At 39.2% G+C, this 22,845-nt stretch overlaps 1 pseudogene; it reads right to left on the bottom strand.

Moving 5' to 3' along the window:
- LOC116587172 lies at window positions 1-22,845 on the bottom strand (annotated as a pseudogene).

Below are 22,845 nucleotides of genomic sequence, written 5' to 3'. Positions count from 1 at the left end.
TCACCAATGCTGGCTGGCTGGTACTGGAGGAGAGGTACTGGCTAGGGAGTCCTGCAGTGCACCATTCTGGGGCTGGTTTGGCAGAATGCCCAGAGCTGGAGCCACTGGGGGCCACGGCAGCAGAGACAGCTGGATCAAGCATGGACTAAGATGTCCCAGTGTGCACTGCACTGTGCCGCCTTGAGGGGCAGCTGGAGCTGGAGCAAAAAACATGGCGGGCATCAGCCTTGAGGAGACAGCTGCAGCTGGTCTGACCAGGGGCCTGGAGTATGTTGAGGCAGCCTTAGAAGTCTGGCTAGAGCCCCTGGACCCTGCTTCTGTATATGTTATTAAGGTGGAAGTGGGATTTAAAAAATGACATTTGCCAGCATCTCTGACTCCAGAGATAGTTCTAGTAGTTCCTTCATCTATTTGGGGGGTTATTTGCATTAGAAACTGTATTTCCTTAGAGTGTAGTTTCCCTTCAAACAACTGGTTTTTTGCTGTGCACATGGACTTGTGCACACACAAGTCTATGTGTGGGTCCTTCAGTGGTATTCTTTTCTATGGTGGGTTGTAACATGAGGCATGGGATTCCTGTCCTCACCGTGTCTTCATGTCTCTACCCTTCTATTTGTGGTCCTTGTATAATTTACTGTGAGAAGCACTGGCCCTTAGTTCTTCTTGGAACTTGTTTATATGTAGGTGTAGATTCAGTATGTCCATGGGAGGAAGGGAGTTCAGGGTCTTCCTACTCTGCCATGTTGGATCACCTCCCCCACAACTGGCATTTTAGAAAATAGGGTAGATAGAAAACAGATGTTCAGCTGTAAAGTATTACCATTCACACACCATTTCTAAATAAATACACATTGCCAGAATAAATGACTTCGGCAGATAAACCATGTTTTGGGATATACTTTCAGAGTTATCTGTTATCTGACACAACCCAGGCTCTAACTGCTCTTCTCTCATGAGGAGGAGAGCGAGTGATTAAGAGTCATTCCATCTCCTGGAAGAGGTCTCTTAGGGCCTAATTCAGAGGTGGTAATTCAGTTACCTTCTTTATTAAGCCATTTATAATATCAAATAGTGATTCCTCTCTGCCATACAATATTCTTTTCAAAAAGAAGTTTCCAGGCTGACTGAAATGACTTGTAACAAAAGTAAAGAAATTTGAAACAACACTTTTGTGTCCAGTTTATGAAGACTGAAACTTCAGGGGCGCCTGGGTGGCCTCATTGGTTAAGTGACCAACTTTTGATTTTGACTCATGTCGTGATCTCAGGGTTGTGAGATCACACCCCCATCAGGCTCTGTGCTGGGAATGGAGCCTGCTTAAAATTCTGTCTCTACCTCTCTTTTTACCTCTCTCCCCACCCCCTGTGCATGGTGTGTACATGCTCTCTCTCTCTCTCAAAACAAAACAAAACAAAACAAAAAAAAAAGAGGAGATAAAGATTGAAGCTTCAAATACTGGGTTAACTGATTAATAATAAGTTCATTATACAATGTTTGTATCTCATTATACTCATCTTCTTAATAAATACACATTTTACTTTTTTAGAAGAAAAAGTTATGTAAGCCCATGGAAGGGGTTAAAACTGTTTTATTTCTGCAATGATTACATTGTCTTCATGTACTCCAAGTTGTGTTCTATGGTAACAGATCTACTTAAATCAAGGGAGAAAGTGGCTTTCACTACCATCTATATTTTTAAAAAGATTTGTTTTTGCCTCTGGCTTTGATCCTCTGCCCTGAACTTCACACTGATATATTTAAGAGTGTAAGCTCTGTATCTCCTTTTGAGTGTCTAAAAGAGGGATCAAAGTAATATTTAAAACAGAACTTTCCATGTTCCCTTACAACCCTGTTCCTCTACCTCTTATCTGTAGTTCTGTAAATGGTTCTTATATTCCGCCTGTTGCTGAGTCTAAAATTTTTGAGATATCCTTACTTTCTATAATCCCGTTAAATAGTCCACCATTGGGTAGACGTGGCAAATCCCGCGGCTGTTCTTTACGACAGTGACTTGAATCTTAGCAGATTTCACCATTTTACTTCTACCATAGTTAACATCATGTATCAGTTGAGATAAAGATAGTGTGTTCATTTTCCTGGAAACTCCTTATCTATTCTCTTTTCCTAATCATATCTTTCAACCACGTGATATCAATGGGATTAACTCCACTCCAACACCTAAGCAAATCAGGGGATGGGTTCACTTTCTCCTAATGTCCACATTCAAAGGTTAACAAGGGAATTGGTTGGTTCAAAGAAAAGGAAGCCAGAGACTTAGTGCAGGAAGAGAACATATTCCTGCCCCCCTATACTAAGGATAAAGAAGCATATAACTCTGGTTGAAGCCAATTTGAGATTTGAGAGCAAAAAGACTTGGGGATTTAGGTAAAATTCTCATGGTGGAAAAGAGTGGAGATTCGGAATGAAATCAGCTTATTAACATGGGGCAACTACATCTTTAATTTTTCAGTTACTTGAGCCTCTAAATGCCTTGTTTTCCAATATGTTCAATGGAAGGCAATTTAATTAAATAGAGATTTAATTTTATGCTTCTTCCTTATGAGGAATAATTTTCAAACATGTATATATTTAAAGAAATTGGAGCCAGACTTCTTATTTATTAGTCATCTGTTACTATCCTCCTCCTGTGTTAGAAATGAAACTTCATAATTCAACAGAATAAGTGGAAATAATCTGAAAATGATAAAAAGTTTTGTGGTTTGAATACAGTATCAGATTGACATTTCCTGTGTACATAGTGGCAATTTGAGTGATTAATGGTGATTTTATGCTCATAGCAAAACACACAGACTGTTTCATTCCTTGACTGAGTTAACATTCAGTGTCACCAAGTTCGGTTTGTGTGCCACAACAGCCCTGCGTCAGAGGGCATAACTGTTGGTAGCAGCTCAAAAATAGTGATTTGCAGCATGCTTAACATTCAAATTCAACTTGACTTTTCAAATCAATTTATATATGTAAATATTGGAAACATTGCCTCAAACTTTTTTAACAATACTGCTAAAGAAGATTTTTTTTCCACACAATGTAAAAAAAAAAAAAAAAAGAAATCACTTCATATATTCTTTCACTGACTACCTATTGTCACCATATAAATTATATATACATATATGTATGCTTATTTATATAATCATTCTCTTTATACTTACATATAAATTATACCCTTAAAACAGCTGCCTAAGGGTATTAGATAAATATTGCAGTGAAATTTCCTTTTTTTTTTTAAAGACTTTATTTATTTATTTGACAGAGATCACAAGTAGGCAGAAAGGCAGGCAGAGAGAGAGGAGAAAGCAGTCTCCCTGCTAAGCAGAGAGCCCGATGCGGGGCTTGATCCCAGGGCCCTGAGACCATGACCTGAGCTGAAGGCAGAGGCTCAACCCACTGAGCCACCCAGGCACCCTGCAGTGAAATTTCTGGGTCAAGGAATGTTTATGTCAGGGATGTCTAGGTTATAGTAACCATCAGTCCCAAAGAAGACTTAAAGCATAAGAGTTTAACTCTGACTCATGAAGCATGTTCATCTATAGTCACCGGAGGTGCCTATACTGCCCAGAGTAGTGGAACAGCCAGTTTTGGGACATCACCAGTCAAGATTAAGGTATAGAGTTGATTCTCACTTCTGGATTCTTTATTTGAAAATTCACCTTCTTGCTAAAGTGTACCTGGAGTTCCCAAGCCAGTGCTCACGGAGCTGCTGTGGTCTCAGACATGTCTCAGACATGCACAGAACAGGGAAACATCTCAGTTATCCAATGTACATTTTTCCAGCTGAGGTCAAACAAGGTAACCCTCTGCCTTCTCATTTCAGGTCGCAAATTATAAATGAGTGGATTTTGTTGTGGCAACTTTAGTGACTTTTTTCCATATTTTTCCCTATTTTGTTAGTGATTTTTCTGCTTAAAATCTCCCCAAGCATGGTGCTGAAGTGCTTTCTCCTCTTCTAAAGTACAAGGAGTCTGTGATGTGCATTATAGAGAAAATAATTTATGTTAGAGAAGCTTTATTCAGGCATGAATGGTGAGGCTGTTGGCTGTGAGTTCAGTCATAAGCCAATAATAGAGTACATCTGGGGAGGGGAAGGGGAAATTTGCCCATCTGTACCTGATGCTACTCCAAAAAGGGTTCCAGTAACAGCTATAGTGTAAATATCCAAGCCATACAGCCGTCTCCAAAGTTATGGAAAGTATTGTTACATTTGCGGGTTCATGAGATATGACCAACAGTTGTACTGACAGGTTGACAAAAATGTGACCTGAGGCTCAAAGGAACATAACCCTTTATTTCTCTTAGGAACCATAAGTTAGTATTTGCTACTTAGTTGTTTGTAGGCTTTACAGAATGTAACTAATTTGAATCATGAGAACTGACTAGAGTTTGCATTTGCTCTTAAAGCTCAGAAATGACACAAGTCATCTCTGCTCATGTTTCATGGTGCAAAGCAAGGCCCATGGCTTTTACTGACCTCAAGGGCAAAAGGAAGAATAATTTTCCTCCAGGAAAAAGAAGTGGATGGTGATAAATAGTAATGCATCTACCAAGAAAGGGTCTGAAATAGCCACAGCTCCTCCAAGCAGGCTGTATTCCTAACCATGGTTGAGAGTACTGTTTCCCTAGACACTCACTACAGATACTGGTAGGGTATCAAAAGTTGGTAAAATACTGCCTTTCTCCACATACTCTGTAACATCTTGTAAATGCAACTAACCAAGGATAAATACCCCTCTTCTTTTTAGTGTTTCCTCTGATAAATTGTTCCCCCCATGCTCATTTGTTTGGCTTGCCAGACTGCTTCTAAGTCTGTCATGCATGGGGGAAATATTGGGAAAAGATTATTTCTCTGGTTGGCAAAATAAGATTATATGTATGTTCATCTTATCTAAATAATTATCTTTTTAAGACATAATGAGCATGTGTAGGGTCTTAGAATTATTTTGGGATGTGATGGTGTACACAAGCCTTTGGAAAGCTGCTGGGGTATAGATTCTAGCCTGTTGTCTGTTTGAGGTATTAAGATCATAAAAACACCCCTTTAAAAAATTGTTATTCAGGGGCACCTGGGTGGCTCAGTGGGTTGGGCCGCTGCCTTCGGCTCAGGTCATGATCTCAGGGTCCTGGGATCGAGTCCTGCATCGGGCTCTCTGCTCAGCAGGGAGCCTGCTTCCTCCTCTCTCTCTCTCTGCCTGCCTCTCTGCCTACTTGTGATCTCTCTCTATCGAATAAATAAAATCTTTAAAAAAAATTGTTATTCAGAATAGTGAGTGGTTCTAATGTCAGCCATTGTACTCAGGGTGAGAACTCAAAATCCTTCTTGTCTTTTTGTTCTATCAATTACTGAGTGAGATGTATCTTTTTATTGCATTTGTATCTCCGTATTTTTTGTAGTTTTTTTTCAGTTTTTCCTTTATATGTTTTGAGACTGTGTTATTCAATGGGAAGAGTTTTAAATTATGATATCATTACTGTGAGTTGAATCTTTTAATTTCAAACAAATTTTATTGCCTTAAAGTATATTTGTTTGAAATTAATAAGTTTGGTAAATATTTGCATGGCATATCTTACTCTTTTTTAGTTTCAGTTTTTCTCTATGTTTTACATGTATCAAAAAGCATTTTTATACACTCTGACAATCTTTGATTTTTTTTTTACTGGGATATCAATTGAAACCACATTTAATTCAATTACTGATTTTTTACTGATACATTTGAAATAAATTCCACCATCAAACCTTCTCTCCTCCAACTTTATTGTTCTGCCTGAAAGGCAAAGCTTCTTAAATTTAAACTCCTTTTTTTTTTTTTTAAGATTTTATTTATTTATTTGACAGACAGAGATCACAAGTAGGCAGGGGGGGGGCGATGCAGGCTCCCCACTGAGCAGAGAGCTGGATGTGGGGCTTGATCCTAGGATGCTGGGATCATGACCCAAGCCGAACACAGAGACTTTAAACCACTGAGCCACCCAGGTGCCCCTAGATTTAAACTTCTTGAGTGTGTATCAAATATTGGTCCTCTGTGTCAAATTATTGAAGATGTATATAGAGTCTTTGAGAGGGCGCCCTTCATTTAGATTGTTGCAAGAGGAAGATTTGTCTTTCTGCTTCCATGGGAAAGTTCTAGCTCACTGACAAGGTTCTCAAAGAAAATGCTCTCTGACTGTTCAGTCTTCAATTTCTTTTCCTTTCTTTCTTTCTTTCTTTCTTTCTTTCTTTCTTTCTTTCTTTCTTTCTTTCTCCCCTCCTATCTTCCTCATTCCCTTGTTTTCTTCCTTCCTCCCTTCCTCCATTCCTTCCTCCTCTCTCTCGGTGAAGAGGCTGATCTTGTAGGATCCAAGAAATATATTTCTTATGCTCTAGCTCTAGCATTGGTGAATTAATATCCCACTGTACAATATACAGGTACTTGGCACCTGCACTGTTGTTCTCAGCCTTTGGGGGCCTTAGCCAAACCCAAGGTAGAAAGATTACCATTGTATTTTATTGATTTTTTAATTGAAATACCCCAAGATACACTGTCATATTAGTTTCAATTGTACAACATGGTGATTCGACATTTAGATGCATTGTCAAATGATCACCACAATAAGTCCTAGTTATGAAATATTGTCATTTTAAACTCCTATTGCATTAGCTACTTAAGGATGGCTGTATCCCTAGATTTGTTTTTTATAGGTTTGTACTTTTAAACTTAAGAATCGGTAGAGGCTTTTTTATTTCTTTTAATATTACTTGCCTAGATTGAATTGCAGGAGTTTCCCTTTTTTGATAGAGACTGAAGTGTATTTTGTAATAAGTATTTCAGAACAGTTCAAGTATGGTTCAGCTGAAATTAAAAACCTAGCGGTCAAGGCCAGCCCAAAGATTATGTTAATGGAATGACCTTTAGATTTGTTGAAGTTCAGCTAAAATTCATAACTGCAGTTTGAAAGAGGCTGTTGTCAGTAAAACTCAGTCCTTAAGTCCTGCAACAGAAAAGACTGTTTTCCTTACAAATTAACTACTCCTTGCCAAAGGCCAAGTAAATTGATCTAATGAGAATTTCAAACTTGTGACTGCTGTCTCATCTCTTGCATATCAGGATAAGAATATATATGTATGTGTGTGTGTGTGTGTGTGTTTAAAGATTTATTTATTTATTTATTTATTTGACAGAGAGATCACAAGTAGGCAGAGAGACAGGCAGAGAGGGGGAAGCAGGCTCCCTGCTGAGCAGAGAGCCAGATGCGGGGCTCGATCCCAGGACCCTGGGATCATGACCTGAGCCGAAGGCAGAGGCTTAACACACTGAGCCACACAGGTGCCCCAAGAACATATTTTTATACGACATTCAAACCACTGGACTGCAGATTATATTGTAATTGGCTTGTGCACAGCAACTCTCTTTCTTTTTCATATTATGTCTTTCCCTGTTGCTTACATATGTTATATGTACATAATACGTGTATATAATAAATTATGTATATTGGAAAGAGAATATATTTGTAATATAAGAAAAGCTGTTTGAGATGTTTAGAGATCTCATCTCTCTCCTTTAGGATGCTTTTGACTGATTTGTAAAAGGTGTGGAAAAATTATGAACCACCTTAATATTTAAGTTCATAGGTAGAGATAAATTCAATGATTAGTAAAGATAAAAGGTAAAGTTTCTCTTAATTTTGTAATGGAGTCAATGGATGGTGTGATTTTTTGGGGGATGACATTAATGGGTAATGAAAAGGAAATCTGAGCCTCTTTGCTTTTTTTACTTAAGTTCTATAGGCAACTGCAAAAATCATTGTACATTTGGCTGACATTCAGTAAGCATCGGTTTAATTGGAGCTGGAGGAATGGTTTCGATGTGATCGCTGGGGTATCTGCATAACAATGGTAGCCTATTGGCTTTGGCCAACTTCCTTTCATCTTCCTCTCCCCAAAGCAGATCTGCTTTGGACGCAGCTTAATATGTGTAAACTAAGGGAGTTTTACTTTGCCAGCCTAACTTCAATTGACCCTATTCATTGCCTCCATTTCCAGCTGTCCTTGTCAGGGTTATTGGCTTCTTAGGGCCCTGGGGAATGTGGACACAAAAACTTTTCAACCTTGAAAAAACTTTTCAACCTTGCACATAGAAGGCAAATTGTAAGCTAGATATTGGGATTTATGGATTTTTCTCTCTCCTGTTGTACATCAAGTTGGCTCGAGAGCAAAAAAAATTATTCTCCAATTCATGCCTAAGCACTCAGAGTGTGTGGCAGGGAGAAGAAAGAGACAGGCTTTCTGCAGCAAAACTTGAGGTGAATAGCGTTTGTTATTTTCATCTCCACCACATGGATGAATGAAGCGAGGCTTAAGGACTTTGATGCTTTTTTGTTTTTTTTTAAAGATCACATGGAAACATATTACTCTTTTTACAAGTTTCCTAACTTTATTCTTATACAACACTGGGTTGTAGATCTTTAGAAATTGCCAGAGGAAATAGTTGTAAGCCTTCTTTTTAAATGTGTGTTTCCAGGAAGTATCTTAGAGTGATTAACATTGGGAAGAACCATATAATTTTTAATTTCTGGATCTGTAAGGTCACCAGCTTCCCTAATTCCTTATTCATGGAGAAGGAAGTTGTTAATCTAAATAACTAGAGAATTTGCTCAAGGTCACACAACTAACTTGGAAGGCATTCTGATTCCTAGGGTTTTCCTTTTTAATTACACCTGCCACTTTGGGGATTGGAGTTTTTTTCCTCCTGTCACCATGTACTAATTCTTTTTTTTTTTATTTTTTTAAAGATTTTATTTATTTATTTGACAGACAGAGATCACAAGTAGGCAGAGAGGCAAGCAGAGAGAGAGAGAGGAGGAAGCAGGCTCCCCGCGGCGCAGAGAGCCCGATGCGGGGCTCGATCCCAGGACCCTGGGATCATGACCTGAGCCGAAGGCAGAGGCTTTAACCCACTGAGCCACCCAGGCGCCCCACCATGTACTAATTCTTAGCAATGAATGTCTGAATCTCTTGATACTTAAGAAAGAGCTTAAAATCTGTGCCCAGACTAGGCCTGTGTTTGAATTTCAGCTTGTACATTTATAGGCTATGGCTCCTTAGCTGACCAATTTGCTTCTGAAACTCTAGCTCATATTATCAACCTGCAAAATAATAGTAACACCCAAGTTGGATGACTGCTATTGTATGAGACAATGATTATGCAGTGCCACTATATAATAGGCATGTAATACATACACAGATTTTCATCCATATGTATTTATATTCTTCATATTTTTGTGTTATACCTCAAGCAAGCTATCTTACCAGCAACTTGAGTGACATAAGGCAGAGAAGCTTTTCATTGTTTTTTCCGTGAACTATATCAGAAAGTCCATGTAAATTTTAATGAAGCGAGTATGGGTGTGGAGTGTAAGGTTGAACAGTCAGATTGACAGAATAGATGTAGCTACAGGAGAAATTCAAAGAAGGACAATTTCTTGTCACCTGCTGGGTTATGGTCTAAATTAGTAGGAGTCCACTCACCATGGTCCCCCAGCATGCAGCTGTAAGAAGTGGGGTCCTGTGCCTACCTCCAGGTTCATCAGGGAATAAGGCTCCTTGGAAGGTGGCCAAGGCAGAAATGAAGTTTCTCCATATTCCAACATGTAATGAAGGAAACAGAAAATATTGAAGTGCAGAGACCACACAAGCTAGCCCTCAGTTCCTAGAACAGTGACAACAGTGTCAGTCCATATGAGGGGACTGAGAGTTCTGACCTGGATGCAATCCAGCAAGAATCTGCCCTGGAGCTTGGAAATGGGTGAGCCTCACCACCCTTCTCCAGAGAGATCAGCTTCTCCTTGCTCACAGATGACAGGAAAGACCGGGGATAACTCTGCTCCAAAATGTCACAGGCTCTCACATTTGGTGTGTGTGTGTGTGTGTGTGTGTGTGTATGTGTGTGTGTATTCACGTATTGGGATAAGAAGGGACCAGTGAAGAGTGCAGAACAAAACAATAGTGTTATTTCACAAATAGAATAGTTTGCATCTGCTCTATCTGCTTCCACCATAGGACGTGACTCTGGTGTTATTGAATTTAGATCTGTGTGTGTGCACATAAATATGTACACTATATGTTTATATATGCATAAAGTATATGTGTATACATATGTATGTGTGTATAACTATGCATGATATATAAACCTCATATGTATAAAATATATGTAAACTCCATTTTATACTTAAAATGTAATATAAAACTATACTGAAACAAAGGCAGAAGAATTTTTAAGCCCTGGATTGAGCTAGTGAAAAAAGTAATGAAGGACTTTATCAGGTTGGTTAGGGATTAGACTGTCTGTACTTGCCAAGGGCGCCTGTGAAAGTTAGGATCCTGTTCTCTCACAGAGGTGGAAGACAGGGGCTCTACTTTTCTTGATGACTGCCTTTCAAAGCGATGGCTCTGAGGGGGGGAAAAAAAAAAAGCTGGAGCAAGATTTACATCCTAAAGGACAGAGGAAAGACTTTAATTGTAAGTTTTCTAAAGTAAATCCACTAAAAAACAGAGATCAGGGCCTTAAATTAAGAAGGAACTTATCCAAAGTTTAAGTGGAAGGGAACATTAAGGTCATCTTGGTCGACATATAGGTGATAGTCTTGGTTAACTCCAGAGTGAGTTGGTTAACTTCAAACAGGAGTCGAATGCAGTGAATATTCTAATTTTTGTAATAAAGCTGTAAACATTTAAATTTATTTCTATTATCTTGTTCTCCAGAAAGATTTAGTTTGCTTATCATCTAAAAAGAAGAAAGGAGGAAGACTAATGAAGCTTGCACTCAAGGGAAGCACATAGACTTAGTTGATTAATGGCAGTTAAAGGGTCAACTTCTTAAAGAACATTGAATCCTCCCCCGTTCAAGCTCAGGTGTTTAGAAGCTTCATGCATCATTAATGTTGGACCACACACCATGAATCATGCAAAAACAACGGAATCAACAGATACTTTGTCAGGATTTTTGCAACCAGAACTAGAAATAATGTAGGCAGCCAACACACACACACTCACACACATCCTGAATAAATAATAAACAGGTAGTCACAAGAAAAAAAAGTAATTAAAAGCTAATCAAGAAAGCAAGAAAAATAAAGCCTATATTTTAAAATCTTGAAGCAGAAGTTAAAGATTCTGGAACAAATAAGACTGTCTCCTTTTTACCTTTTAGTTCAGGCTGTCATGCTCCCAATGTCTTTTTGCATTTACTCTAGTGCTCTCTGTCCTTTCTCAATATTTGTGAAAAGAAAGAAAAATATTAAGAAAGAAGGCAAAAAGAAGGAAGGATTAGGGAAATGCAATGATGTCCACACCAATGTAGGAGAGAGAAAGAACACATCTTCTCTCTTTTTTTAAGATTTTATTTATTTATTTGACAGAAATCACAAGTAGGCAGAGAGAGGGAGAAGCAGGCTCCCTACTGAGCAGAGAGCCCAATGCGGGGCTCAATCTCAGGACCCTGAAATCATGACCTGAGCCCAAGGCAGAGTCTTAACTCTCTGAGCTACCCAGGCACCCCAAGAAGGAACACATCTTATTATCAAGTAGGCATTAGCAGATCTACATGGATGCTAGTAGTAGAAAATAGAGGACCGAATCTGGCCAGGATTTCTCACAGACTTCTGCAGTAATGTAGAACAGAATTTACACGTATCTGCTCAGGATACAAGAAGACTCATTTTGTGATTGTCATATCTCCTGTGTATCTTGTGAGAGACATGGTGCCTCTCTGAGGAGAGATGGGTTTACAGTCCTAGGAGCCAGCGGGCTCTGGATCTTTCCCTGCAAATTTTTGGGCAAGTTGGGCCTCTGAACTTTACAAGAGGACCCGTTAAGGTAAATGAGTGGGGAGCCAATTACCTGCTTCCTCTTTATTAAGCAAAGAAAATATTGTTTCTGTTTGCTATGGAGCTGAAGGCAGATCATTTCTTTTTTTTTTTTTTTTAATTAATTAATTAATTAATTTTTTTTATTTCCAGCATAACAGTATTCATTATTTTTGCACCACACCCCGTGCTCCATGCAATCCGTGCCCTCTATAATACCCACCACCTGGTACCCCAACCTCCCACCCCCCGTCCCTTCAAAACCCTCAGATTGTTTTCCAGAGTCCATAGTCTCTCATGGTTCACCTCCCCTTCCAATTTCCCCAAACTCCCTTCTCCACTCTAAGTCCCCATGTCCTCCATGCTATTTGTTATGCTCCACAAATAAGTGAAACCATATGATAATTGACTCTCTCTGCTTGACTTATTTCACTCAGCATAATCTCTTCTAGTCCCGTCCATGTTGCTACAAAAGTTGGGTATTCATCCTTTCTGATGGAGGCATAATACTCTATCCCCAGGGGTACAGGTCTGTGAATCACCGGGTTTACACACTTCACAGCACTCACCAAAGCGCATACCCTCCCCAATGTCCATAATCCCACCCCCTTCTCCCAAACCCCCTCCCCCCAGCAACCCTCAGTTTGTTTTGTGAGATTAAAAGTCACTTATGGTTTGTCTCCCTCCCAATCCCATCTTGTTTCATTTATTCTTCTCCTACCCACTTAAGCCCCCATGTTGCATCACCACTTCCTCATATCAGGGAGATCATATGATAGTTGTCTTTCTCTGCTTGACTTATTTCGCTAAGCATGATACGCTCTAGTTCCATCCATGTTGTCGCAAATGGCAAGATTTCATTTCTTTTGATGGCTGCATAGTATTCCATTGTGTATATATACCACATCTTCTTGATCCATTCATCTGTTGATGGACATCTAGGTTCTTTCCATAGTTTGGCTATTGTGGACATTGCTGCTATAAACATTCGGGTGCATGTGCCCCTTTGGATCACTACGTTTGTATCCTTAGGGTAAATACCCAATAGTGCAATTGCTGGGTCATAGGGCAGTTCTATTTTCAACATTTTGAGGAACCTCCATGCTGTTTTCCAGAGTGGCTGCACCAGCTTGCATTCCCACCAACAGTGTAGGAGGGTTCCCCTTTCTCCGCATCCTCGCCAGCATCTGTCATTTCCTGACTTGTTGATTTTAGCCATTCTGACTGGTGTGAGGTGATATCTCATTGTGGTTTTGATTTGTATTTCCCTGATGCCGAGTGATATGGAGCACTTTTTCATGTGTTTGTTGGCCATCTGGATGTCTTCTTTGCAGAAATGTCTGTTCATGTCCTCTGCCCATTTCTTGATTGGATTATTTGTTCTTTGGGTGTTGAGTTTGCTAAGTTCTTTATAGATTCTGGACACTAGTCCTTTATCTGATATGTCGTTGGCAAATATCTTCTCCCATTCTGTCAGTTGTCTTTTGATTTTGTTAACTGTTTCCTTTGCTGTGCAAAAGCTTTTGATCTTGATGAAATCCCAATAGTTCATTTTTGCCCTTGCTTCCCTTGCCTTTTGCGTTGTTCCTAGGAAGATGTTGCTGCGGCAGAGGTCAAAGAGGTTGCTGCCTGTGTTCTCCTCAAGGATTTTGATGGATTCCTTTCGCACATTGAGGTCCTTCATCCATTTTGAGTCTATTTTTGTGTGTGGTGTAAGGAAATGGTCCTATTTCATTTTTCTGCATGTGGCTGTCCAATTTTCCCAGCACCATTTATTGAAGAGGCTGTCTTTTTGCCATTGGACATTCTTTCCTGCTTTGTCGAAGATTAGTTGACCATAGAGTTGAGGGTCTATTTCTGGGCTCTCTATTCTGTTCCATTGATCTATGTGTCTGTTTTTGTGCCAGTACCATGCTGTCTTGATGACGACAGCTTTGTAATAGAGCTTGAAGTTCGGAATTGTGATGCCACCAACTTTGGCTTTCTTTTTCAATATCCCTTTGGCTATTCTAGGTCTTTTCTGGTTCCATATAAATTTTAGCATTATTTGTTCCATTTCTTTGAAAAAGATGGATGGTACTTTGATAGGAATTGCATTAAATGTGTAGATTGCTTTAGGTAGCATAGACATTTTCACAATATTTATTCTTCCAATCCAGGAGCATGGAACATTTTTCCATTTCTTTGTGTCTTCCTCAATTTCTTTCATGAGTACTTTATAGTTTTCTGAGTATAGATTCTGTGTCTCTTTGGTTAGGTTTATTCCTAGGTATCTTATGGTTTTGGGTGCAATTGTAAATGGGACTGACTCCTTAATTTCTCTTTCTTCTGTCTTGCTGTTGGTGTAGAGAAATGCAACTGATTTCTGTGCATTGATTTTATATCCTGACACTTTACTGAATTCCTGTACAAGTTTTAGCAGTTTTGGAGTGGAGTCTTTTGGGTTTTCCACATATAGTATCATATCATCTGCGAAGAGTGATAATTTGACTTCTTCTTTGCCAATTTGGATGCCTTTAATTTCCTTTTGTTGTCTGATTGCTGAGGCTAGGACCTCTAGTACTATGTTGAATAGCAGTGGTGATAATGGCCATCCCTGCCGTGTTCCTGACTTGAGCGGAAAAGCTTTCAGTTTTTCTCCATTGAGAATGATATTTGCGGTGGGTTTTTCATAGATGGCTTTGAGGATATTGAGGTATGTGCCCTCTATCCCTAAGCTTTGAAGAGTTTTGATCAGGAAGGGATGCTCTACTTTGTCAAATGCTTTTTCAGCATCTATTGAGAGTATCATATGGTTCTTGTTCTTTCTTTTATTGATGTGTTGTATCACATTGACTGATTTGCGGATGTTGAACCAACCTTGCAGCCCTGGAATAAATCCCACTTGGTCTTGGTGAATAATCTTTTTAATGTACTGTTGAATCCTATTGGCTAGTATTTTGTTGAGTATTTTCGCATCTGTGTTCATCAAGGATATCGGTCTATAGCTCTCTTTTTTGGTGGGATCCTTGTCTGGTTTTGGGATCAAGGTGATGCTGGCCTCATAAAATGAGTTTGGAAGTTTTCCTTCCATTTCTATTTTTTGGAACAGTTTCAGGAGAATAGGAATTAGTTCTTCTTTAAATGTTTGGTAGAATTCCCCCGGGAAGCCGTCTGGCCCTGGGCTTTTGTTTGTTTGGAGATTTTTAATGACTGTTTCAATCTCCTTACTGGTTATGGGTCTGTTCAGGCTTTCTATTTCTTCCTGGTCTATTGTGGTAGTTTATATGTTTCTAGGAATGCATCCATTTCTTCCAGATTGTCAAATTTATTGGCGTAGAGTTGCTCATAGTATGTTCTTATAATAGTTTGTATTTCTTTGGTGTTAGTTGTGATCTCTCCTCTTTCATTCATGATTTTATTTATTTGGGTCCTTTCTCTTTTCTTTTTGATAAGTCGGGCCAGGGGTTTATCAATTTTATTAATTCTTTCAAAGAACCAGCTCCTAGTTTTGTTGATTTGTTCTATTGTTTTTTTGGTTTCTATTTCATTGATTTCTGCTCTGATCTTTATGATTTCTCTCCTCCTGCTGGGCTTAGGGTTTCTTTCTTGTTCTTTCTCCAGCTCCTTTAGGTGTAGGGTTAGGTTGTGTACCTGAGACCTTTCTTGTTTCTTGAGAAAGGCTTGTACCGCTATATATTTTCCTCTCAGGACAGGCAGATCATTTCTTTAAGAAGGGAGAAGAGAAGGGAGATCAGGAGGGAGGGAGAAGGGTTGGAAAGGTGGGGGTGGGGAGGGAAACTGAATGGAGAGAAGTGTGCTCAGATGGAGAAGTTGAATCAGGTCCTATGGGAAAATGCACATCCTTTCCTTAGCCTGGGTCAGGGGAATTTTCCAAGAGGAATAAGGTTCTATTTCTTGCCTCCTGTGAAAAGAGAAAGTGGTCAGATCTAGCAAAATGTTCCCTTGCCCTCTGGTCCAAGTCTGATGGAAGGGTTTAGAGTTTATGAATAGATGGCATGGATGTTGATGTTCTGTTGAGATTGATTCTGTCTTTCTCAGCCAAGCACTGGGGGCTGTAGTGCTGCAAAGTGTCTGCCCCTGCGTTTTAGGCACCTCAGTGGCTCAGCTGGTTAAGAGTGTTCCTTCCACTCAGGTCATGATCCCGGAATCCTAGGATCCAGTCCTGTGTCAGGCTTCCAGCTCAGCAGGGAGTCTGCTTCTCCTTCTGACCCTCCCCCTTCTCGTGCTCTCTCTCTTTCACTCTCTCTCAAATAAATAAATAAAATCTTAAAAAAAAAAAAAAAAGGAACCGGCTTCCTTCTCCATTGCTCTTTTATTCCCCACCCCCTGTTCATTCCCTCTCTCCCCAGTCACTGAGGGAGTCTTTCTATGAAATGGCCATAATTCTATTCTCACATGCAGGACAGTTAACAAGTAAATGGCTAGAATCTGCCAGTGGGACATTCAGAGGGGGCTTGCTTTATGGGACAATCTTCAATGGGAACCGTGGACTGGACTGGTCATTCAGTGGTTTGTGATCTCCCGACTGAGATAAGGTATAGAAGGAATGAATGCATTTTCTCCATCTGACAGGGATGAGGGAGGTAGGTAACACGCTCAAATTTCTAACCTCATTTCAAATTTGATGGTAACAATTGTGGTCATTTATTTTAATTTATCAAAAAAACCTTTTTAAAAAAAATCCTCAAATACCTGATTGTCCAGAAAGATAAATTTTAGAACCCGAAAATGTGGTTGTCCATGTCTTTGTGAAATTATTTTCTGGTTTGTTGTAGAAATCCAAGGAATTGCTTCTGTAGGTACACTAATATGACTTACAGAAAAACATTTTTGCCTGGTATCAAAATAAGAAATATCTGTCATTTACTGTATTATATTCTTTTCTCCAACAAGCCAGTTTTTGTGCTTCATTTCCTCTCAAGGGACTGATTATATTTTTAGAATTGTATGTCAAATACAGATTTACTTGACCCTCTCAGAGACCTTGTTTAGTAATTTCTTTATTTTATTTTCTTTATTTTTTTCAGTGTTCCAAGATTCATTGTTTATGCACCACACCCAGCGCTCTATGCAATATGTGCCCTCCTTAATACCCACCATCCAGCTCATCCAACCCCAAACTCTCTTCCCCTCCAAAACCCTCAGTTTGGTTCTCAGAGTCTACAGTGTCTCATGGTTTGTCTCCCTCTCACTAATAAACTCATATTCTATTACAAATGAAATCTTATTTGAAATTTAAGTACCCTCCTTTTAGAAACCCTATTTCCTTTGTTAGTGAGAGCAAGAAATTCTATTCATTTTAATATGTCATAACCACCTGTTACTTGAAATTTCTTGGTTTGGTAGGCTGCCAATGTAATTCACCAATGTGGCTGTATTATAGATATTTTTTATTACATAATATTCCAAACAATTTAAAAACTAGGCCAATTTTTGAAGTAAAATAAATCCACAAATTCAAGCACAAATGAAGCTTTTCAATGAGTCCCAGTAATCTTTTCCTTGTCCTTTAAGTTAGGTGATTAAGAAAACATTTCTTGCGGTGCCTGGGTGGCTCAGTGGGTTAAAGCCTCTGCTTTCAGCTCAGGTCATGATCCTGGGGTCCTGGGATTGTGGCCCAAATTGGGCTCTCTGCTCAGTGGGGAGCCTACACCCCACCCAGCCTGCCTTTCTGCCTGTTTGTGATCTCTGTCTGTCAAATAAATAAATAAAATCTTAAAAAAAAAGAAAAGAAAACATTTCTTTACTGTATACAGTGTCCCTTCAAACAAGCTCCTACATTTGCACATGACTGTCAACTTGGGTTTATTCAGTACCCATTAAACTCAGTGTGCTTGTTTCTCTTCATAATAAGAGAGATCTGATTACATATTTCCTTTTTTTTTTTTTTTAAAAAAAGATTCCCTTTATTTATCTGTCACACAGAGAGAGAGAGTGAGCAAGGATAGGGGAAGGGGCAGAGGAAGAGTGAGAAGCAGGCTCACCCCTGAGCAGGGCACCCAATGTGGGGCTCAATCACAGGACCCCAGGATCATGACCTGAGCTGAAGTCAGATGCCCAACGAATTAAGCCACCCAGGCACCCTGATCACATATTGGTACCAGAATTTCTAGAAAGCAGTGTGGTCAGAATCTTAAAGAGAAAGGGTTCAACCTTAGCACAAAATCAGCAATAAGAAATTTTATCTATTAGCTAAATTGGAAGGAAATCAGAAATTCTGGGTCTACTTATGTTTTTGGTTTTTTTTTTAATTTTAAATTTTAAATTTTTTATAAACATATAATATATTTTTATCCCCAGGGGTACAGGTCTGTGAATCGCCAGGTTTACACACTTCACAGCACTCACCAAAGCACATACCCTCCCCAAAGTCCATAACCCCAACCCCCTTCTCCCAACCCCCCTCCCCCCAGCAACCCTCAGTTTGTTTTGTGAGATTAAGAGTCACTTATGGTTTGTCTCCCTCCCAATCCCATCTTGTTTCATTTATTCTTCTCATACCCACTTAAGCCCCCATGTTGCATCACCACTTCCTCATATCAGGGAGATCATATGATAGTTGTCTTTCTCCGCTTGACTTATTTCGCTAAGCATGATACGCTCTAGTTCCATCCACGTTGTCACAAATGGCAAGATTTCATTTCTTTTGATGGCTGCATAGTATTCCATTGTGTACATATACCACATCTTCTGGATCCATTCATCCATTGATGGACATCTAGGTTCTTTCCATAGTTTGGCTATTGTGGACATTGTTGCTATAAACATTCGGTTGCACGTGCCCCTTTGGATCACTACATTTGTATCTTTAGGGTAAACAGTGTAGGAGGGTTCCCCTTTCTCCACATCCTCGCCAGCATCTGTCATTTCCTGACTTGTTAATTTTAGCCATTCTTACTGATGTGAGGTGCTATCTCATTGTGGTTTTGATTTATATTTCCCTGATGCTGAGTGATATGGAGCACTTTTTCATGTGTCTGTTGGCCATCTGGATGTCTTCTTTGCAGAAATGTCTGTTCATGTCCTCTGCCCATTTCTTGATTGGATTATTTGTTCTTTGGGTGTTGAGTTTGCTAAGTTCTTTATAGATTTTGGACACTAGTCCTTTATCTGATATGTCATTTGCAAATATCTTCTCCCATTCTGTCAGTTGTCTTTTGGTTTTGTTAACTGTTTCCTTTGCTGTGCAAAAACTTTTGATCTTGATAAGATCCCAATAGTTCATTTTTGCCCTTGCTTCCCTTGCCTTTGGCGATGTTCCTAGGAAGATGTTGCTGTGGCTGAGGTCAAAGAGGTTGCTGCCTGTGTTCTCCTCAAGGATTTTGATGGATTCCTTTCTCACATTGATGTCCTTTATCCATTTTGAGTCTATTTTCATGTGCGGTGTAAGGAAATGGTCCAATTTCATTTTTCTGCATGTGGCTGTCCAATTTTCCCAACACCATTTATTGAAGAGGCTGTCTTTTCTCCATTGGACGTTCTTTCCTTCTTTGTTGAAGATTAGTTGACCACAGAGTTGAGGGTCTATTTCTGGACTTTCTATTCTGTTCCATTGATCTATGGGTCTGTTTTTGTGCCAGTACCATGCTGTCTTGATGACGACAGCTTTGTAATAGAGCTTGAAGTCCGGAATTGTGATGCCACCAACTTTGGCTTTCTTTTTCAATATTCCTTTGGCTATTCGAGGTCTTTTCTGGTTCCATATAAATTTTAGGATTATTTGTTCCATTTATTTGAAAAAGATGGATGGTACTTTGATAGGAATTGCATTAAATGTGTAGATTGCTTTAGGTAGCATAGACATTTTCACAATATTTATTCTTCCAACCCAGGAGCATGGAACATTTTTCCATTTCTTTGTGTCTTCCTCAATTTCTTTCATGAGTACTTTCTAGTTTTCTGAGTATAGATTCTTTGCCTTTTTGGTTAGGTTTATTCCTAGGTATCTTATGGTTTTGGGTGCAATTGTAAATGGGACTGACTCCTTAATTTCTCTTTCTTCTGTCTTGTTGTTGGTGTAGAGAAATACAACTGATTTCTGTGCATTGATTTTATATCCTGACACTTTACTGAATTCCTGTACAAGTTCTAGCAGTTTTGGAGTGGATCCTTTTGGGTTTTCCACATATAGTATCCTGTCATCTGCGAAGAGTAATAGTTTGACTTCTTCTTTGTCGATTTGGATGCATTTAATTTCCTTTTGTTGTCTGATTGCTGAGGCTAGGACTTCTAGTACTATGTTGAATAACAGTGGTGATAATGGCCATCCCTGCCGTGTTCCTGACTTGAGCGGAAAAGCTTTCAGTTTTTCTCCATTGAGAATGATATTTGCGGTGGGTTTTTCATAGATGGCTTTGATGATATTGAGGTATGTGCCCTCTATCCCTAAGCTTTGAAGAGTTTTGATCAGGAAGGGATGCTCTACTTTGTCAAATGCTTTTTCAGCATCTATTGAGAGTATCATATGGTTCTTGTTCTTTCTTTTATTGATGTGTTGTATCACATTGACTGATTTGTGGATGTTGAACCAATCTTGCAGCCCTGGAATAAATCCCACTTGTTCGTGGTGAATGATTTTTTTAATGTACTGTTGAATCCTATTGGCTAGTATTTTGGTGAGAATTTTCGCATCTGTGTTCATCAAGAATATTGGTCTATAGCTCTCTTTTTTGATGGGATCCTTGTCTGGTTTTGGGATCAAGGTGATACTGGCCTCATAAAATGAGTTTGGAAGTTTTCCTTCCATTTCTATTTTTTGGAACAGTTTCAGGAGAATAGGAATTAGTTCTTCTTTAAACGTTTGGTAGAATTCCCCTGGGAAGCCGTCTGGCCTTGGGCTTTTGTTTGTTTGGAGATTTTTGATGACTCTTTCAATCTTCTTACTGGTTATGGGTCTGTTCAGGCTTTCTATTTCCTCCTGGTTCAGTTGTGGTAGTTTATTTGTTTCTAGGAATGCATCCATTTCTTCCAGATTGTCAAATTTATTGGCGTAGAGTTTCTCATAGTATGTTCTTATAATTGTTTGTATTTCTTTGGTGTTGGTTGTGATCTCTCCTCTTTCATTCATGATTTTATTTATTTGGGTCCTTTCTCTTTTCTTTTTGATAAGTCTGGCCAGGGGTTTATCAATCTTATTAATTCTTTCAAAGAACCAGCTTCTAGTTTCGTTGATTTGTTCTATTGTTTTTTTAGTTTCTATTTCATTGATTTCTGCTCTGATCTTTATGATTTCTTTTCTCCTGCTGGGTTTAGGGTTTCTTTCTTGTTCTTTCTCCAGCTCCTTTAGGTGTAGAGTTAGGTTGTGTACCTGAGACCTTTCTTGTTTCTTGAGAAAGGCTTGTACCGCTATGTATTTTCCTCTCGGGACTACTTATGTTTTCTAAAATGGCAACTGCTTACTACTGAAATGAAAGAAAAACGGAGCATGTCTTTGAAATGCCCATTTTCAGAAATTTGTTTTAGGAAACAGAGAGACCTTGTCTCAGAAAGGAGAGTATCCCTTTTCTCCTGGTGGCCAAAGTGTTTCAGGTTTTATGTCAGAACCTGTTGACTGGGCTTCAGGTTTTTTTGTTTTTTGTTTTTTGTTTTTTTGTTTTTTTTTAATTTATTTAACAGACAGAGATCACAAGTAGGCGGAGAGGCAGGCAGAAAGAGAGAGAGAGAGAAGCAGGCTCCCTGCTGATCAGAGAGCCTGATACGGGGCTTGATCCCAGGATCCTGGGATCATGATCTGAGCCGAAGGTAGAGGCTTTAACCCACTGAGCCACCCAGGCACCCCTGGGCTTCAGGTTTTACTGGTACTTTGAGTATTGGTTCTTCTAAGAAAATTGATAAGTTAATAAGTGAGCAAAGAATGCCCATTTCCAAGCTGTGAAAATTAGTCAAAATTCCCCAACTTAAGAAAAAGTCTCCGACCATATACAAAATATATAATCTGGAAGACAGTAATTGACCTTGCCATGTTCTTCCATTTTGGGTGATTTATCAAGTAGCTATTTTTCCTCTAGGACAAATGACAGCCACAGTAAAAATCAACTCACAAAATAGAAAAAACAGTGCATTTCTGAGTTCTATAAAAATTATCATGCTTAATATTTTCCTTTCTATTCAGACTCCTATTAATATAATACATATCTCAATTTCTTTACTATTTTACACACACACATTTGCCCTCACAAAAATACCATATATTTAAAGCAAAGTAATGTCTATGTTATAATACCCAAAAACACTTAAGCTAAACTGATGGTGGGTCTTGCCATTCTGAAACCACAGTGAATTTACATCACGTGTGATAAGTAGAAACCCCGTGTTACTAAGAGAGACTTGCCATGAACTGTGTTAAAGAAAGACGCGTGGGCAGATTAACCATCTGATTGTGTGTGGCTTACCTGACATAAAAAAACAAGAACAAAAACAAAACAAACAAAAAATAATAAAGAAAGAGAGAGACAGAGAGAGAAAGAGAAAGGGATATGAAGAGAAAGGTAATGAAGGGATAATATTTGTTTCCAAGGTATTATATGCTCCAGTGGCAGAACCCGGGTTAATGTGAAATTTATTTTCATGCTCAAATGCTTCAAATGTGTGTGTGTGTGTGTCCTGAGATAAGGATGTCCACATCAGACTGCCTCTGCAACAGGGCCAGACTGGCCGTGCCTCCCCATAGAATAACTCTATGCCCATGGATCAGACTCATTTTGAGCTGCCTAACAGTCACCATTTTCTGTTCTGAATAATTCAGCTTGTCATCAAAGTCTCCTCACAATATGAAGTCTTGAGATAGTCATAACTCTTGGTGCAAAGGAAGACAACACATTGGTAACTCTTGGTGCAAAGGAAGACAATGTGTTGAATCTTTCCTGACACCAGCATTTTTTTTTTTTTCAATTTAGCCAAGAAACTGTTGCACTGGTGTGGGATGTGCAGGTCTCTCAATACCAACACCAACATCCTGTCCCTGGGCTCAGCTTAGTCACCACAACTGCT

Source organism: Mustela erminea, chromosome 3 (assembly GCF_009829155.1).
Source record: "Mustela erminea isolate mMusErm1 chromosome 3, mMusErm1.Pri, whole genome shotgun sequence".
Lineage (NCBI taxonomy): Eukaryota > Metazoa > Chordata > Mammalia > Carnivora > Mustelidae > Mustela > Mustela erminea.
This window is presented reverse-complemented; position numbering and strand designations above follow the sequence as displayed.